Below are 4142 nucleotides of genomic sequence, written 5' to 3'. Positions count from 1 at the left end.
GATTTTAACCCAGAGGGTCTCCAGCCGTCCACCCTGGTCACCAATATCAGCTTGCAGGGACGTGTAGCTTTCCTTAACGTAGAGAGCTACACCCCCGTCCCTTTTCTCTACACGATCCCTCCTGTACAGGGTATAGCCATCTATACCCGTGGTCCAGTCATGGGTGGAGTCCCACCAGGTCTCCGTTATCCCTATGACATCATAATTATTTGCACTGAGCAGGAGGATGAGTTCCTCCTGCTTATTCCCCAAGCTTCTGGCATTTGTGTGCAGGCAAGCAAGTGTCCCCTGGGGGGCTCCTTCCTTGCCCACAGGTTTTACTAGGGCTGGGGCAGGGGTGGGCTCCCTTAAGTGCCTTGAACTGCTGGCTTTGCAAGGATTGCTCAGTGGTGTGAGTCCTTCTGCTGCCCTGGTTCTCACAGCTCCTGGCTCCTCTGTGTTTCCCTGTTCCCAGGGAATGCTGAACGCCAAAGGCCCAGCATTCCTTTAAATTCCCCACTGTCGTCTTCTGGCCAATCAGAGCTGGCTCCCTGGGGCACCTGGTTCAGTGCCCATGGAGGCCTGCTCACCTCCCGGGTTCTCCCCAGACACTTTTTCTGGCATGCTGGGGATGCGCAGCTCTTCCAGACCCACCCAATTGAGTGTCTTGCTGGCATAACCAGTCCTGCAGGTCTGCAGCAGAGGCTTGTTCCCAGCCCCTGCTACAGTGCAGCATGGAGCCCAATCCCTTGTTGGTGCCCTTGGACCCACCCGGCTTGGATGCCATAACTTAGGGAGGCCTGCAGGCCTGCCTGAATGACCTTTTTCCTGGCAAGTGTTGGAAGCTGCTGGCAGAGAATCAACCCCTCCAGTCCCAGATGGCATACCACTAAGAATCACCAGCACTGGTGTGAGGAAACATGATGGTTGCAGGAGGAGATTGCTGCACTCCAGGCCTATCTAGCAGAGTCCAATGCCCCTTCCTCTTGCTATCTGGAAGGTATGATGAGGACTAGTGGTGCTCCAGTGCTGGCTTTTGTTTTTAGTTCAAACCAGGATGCCCTGAACTGGACCTCCCTTGTGGTTGAGCATAGCAGCCCTGTCCTCCAGGACTGGGAGGTATTCCTTCATGAATATTGCACAATGTTGATGATCCCTCACAGGGCCCAGACAGTGGAAACTGCATTAAGGAATCTCTGCCAGGGACAGGGTAGTGTTGCTACTGCTTATGCATTCCTTTTGCTACAGATGTCCACTGTAATGAGGTGGCCCAGTTCTAGTGATTCTGATCTGGGCTGCAGAAAGAGCTAAAAGACAAACTGACTTGAATGGACCTGCACTTAGGAATTTATAGGAAAGGACCACACAAGGTCATCTAGCCAGCTCCCTGCTCAAGGCAGGATCATCCCTGACTAAACCATCCCAGCCAAGTGTCTGTCAAACCTGCTCTTGAAAACTTCCAAGGATGGAAATTCTACAACTTCCCTAGGCAGCCTGTTCCAGTGCTTGAGCACCCTCATGGTGAGAAAATTCCTTCTAATCTCCAACCTAAATTCACTTTGCTGCAGCTTGAGGCCGCTTCTCTTAGTCCTGTCCTGTATGGACACAAAGAAATGCCCATCTCCATCCTATCTATAATTGCCCTTCAGATATTTGAAGACTGTTATCAAATCCCCCTCAGTTTTCTCCAGGCTAAATAATTCCAATAAATAATTCCAATTCTTTCAGCCTTCTCTCCTAAGTCTTGCCTCCCAAGCCTCTAATCATTTTTGTTGCTCTCTGCTAGACTCTTTCCAATTTGACTGCATTAGCTGAATAGAGTGGAAGAACCGCTTCCCTTGATTTGCAATTGACACTCCTGATAATAAAACTGTTTATGCTTTTGGCTTTATTTGGCAACACTGTTGGCTCATATTCAGCTTATGGTCTACTGTAACTCCCAAATCCTTCTTGGCAGTGTTAGAGCCTAGCCAGTCATTCCCCAGTCTGTATTTGTGTATCAATCCACACAACTTTGTTTCATTTGCAGATTTGCTAAATGCGCACTCAATCCCATTATCCAAATTATTAATGAAGATGTTTAATAATATCGGGCCCAGGGGTAGAGGGATGAGAGGCAAGCTTTTTTGCTCCCAGCCTGGCTAGCAGAGCTTGTCTGTTTATATTTCCTCAGTTCTCCCTGAGGTTATCCTGGGATGCTTCAGGCTGAAAGAGGGACCCAGAAATATTACCAGTGGGCAAAGCACCACCAAGGCTACACAGAACCCTAACAGAAACCAGTGCCCAGGTGGTGGCAGCACTACCCCAGGCTTGTGGGTGTTCCCCAGGAAGTGAGACAGTTGGTAGCAGACACTCTGTGGGAGACTCCGGGAGCAAGGATTTTGGGCCCGGCACAGTGAGGCAGGTGGCTCTGCATAGTAGCACCCCCTACTGTGCCACCACAGGTCTCAGGTGACAAACACACTAGGGCTGTGCAAAATGGCTATGTTTTGTTTTCGTTTCAGATTCAGCTGTTTCAGAGGGACAGTGATTCATTTTGATGTTTCAGATCACTGTTCCATTTTGATTCAGCTGAATCTGTTTTGGAGTTTTGGTTTTGTTTTGGTGCTGATTCAGAGATTCGGACGAACCAGGGAGAGGCAGGCACAGCTGGGCGGCTGCAGGTTCTCCCATGGCTCCTCTAGCTGTGCCTGCCTCTCTCTGGGCAGGGGCTCATGGCTTCCCTGCCCGGCCCCATCTCCCACCCGGCTCCAGCCTCCCCGCCCTTTCTATAAAAAAAAAAAAAAAAAAAAAAAAAAAAAAAAAAAAAAAGCTCCGCACTCACTGGCTGTAGCAGTGGTGATTGGGGCCTCTGAGGGCTCATGGCAGGGCCCCCCATGCAGCATAGGGCAGTGGGGGGAAGCAGGGATCACCCACACCCCCTCACTTGGCACCTATGTGGCAGCTGTTACATCGCCAGGTGCAGTGCAGCTCAGCAAGGCGCTGCACACTGTCCCAGAGCTGGGGCAACTCCACCTGTCTGCTGGAGCCCGGCACCACTCAGCTCCAGCAGACCCAGCTCCCAGACAGTGCATAGCACCCTGTTGAGCCACACTGCACCCATGGTATGAGGCAGCTGCTGCGCAGGTGCCAGGTACAGGGGGCAATCCCCGCTGCCTCTCACTGCCCCACAATGCGTGGGGGTCTCTGCCATGAACCCTCAGAGGCCTTGATCACCACTACTACAACTGGCTTTTTTCTTTTTTTCTTTTTTTTTAAGTGCTAGGAGCCAGGCAGGGGATGGGGTTGGGCAGGGCAGCCATGGGGGCTTCTCCCACAGCTCCTCCGGCTGTGCCTGCCTCTGCCAACCTACTGTTTTCGCCACAGGAGTATCCCCGATGCCTGCCCTGCTCGGCCCCATCCCCTGCCCTGCCCCAGCCTCTGAGCACTTTAAAAGAAGGGCTGCAGGTCTGTGCCAAACTCTTCCTGGGGGGGCATGGGCCCCTGGATCTGTGCACAGAATGACAGCAGTTTGCTGCTGCTGGCTGGGACCAGCACCAGCAGTGGGTTCTTTCTGGTGTTTGACGCGGGCTGCACCAAGCAGACTCGGGTGCTGGCGGTGGCCCCAGCTGGCAGCATTCTGTCATTCCACATGCAAATCTAGGGGCCTGAGCTCTCCAGAGGGCTGCAGGGCTGTGCTAGACTCCTCCTGGGTAGCACGGGCACCAGATCTGTGCGCAGGATGACAGCAGGCTGCCGTTCCTCCCCCAGAGCACTGGCATTGGAAGGGACCTCAGGGGCAGATCGCAGACATTGGCCAGCTACAGATGTCAATATCAGAGCAGTCCTTCTCCCTCCCCACTGCCCCCACTTCCCCCTCCTTCTGAATTTGTTTCCCCGCAAGCCCACCTCTGAAACATTTCCAAAACATTTTGGATGGTTTCATTTCAGTTCAGAGATGTTCCGGAGCCTTCTGTTTCATTTTGGATTCAGTGTTTTGGGCACCAAACAGGCTGAAACCCCTCCAAAATGTAATGGCTACTGATGTTTCACACAGCCCTAAAACACATCGAACAGAAATGATGTGCCCAGCCCAGAGTGAGGGTTAGGGAGGGATGTTTGCTTGCTAGGGACAGAACCTTAGCCCAGATGGCCAAGTCCATGTAGCTCCTGGCTTTTCCTAC

The 4142-nt window shown here is 52.5% G+C and overlaps 1 protein-coding gene across 4 annotated transcripts in view; it reads left to right on the top strand.

The window, feature by feature from the left end:
* ROBO4 (roundabout guidance receptor 4) overlaps positions 1-4142 on the top strand; it is a 66426-nt gene that overhangs the window by 8577 nt on the left and 53707 nt on the right. The gene's annotated exons all lie outside the window — the stretch shown is intronic.

This window comes from Alligator sinensis, unplaced genomic scaffold (genome assembly GCF_000455745.1).
Source record: "Alligator sinensis unplaced genomic scaffold, ASM45574v1 scaffold625_1, whole genome shotgun sequence".
NCBI classification, from domain to species: domain Eukaryota; kingdom Metazoa; phylum Chordata; order Crocodylia; family Alligatoridae; genus Alligator; species Alligator sinensis.
Note: the sequence above shows the minus strand (reverse complement) of the source record. Positions and strands in the feature narration are given on the sequence as shown.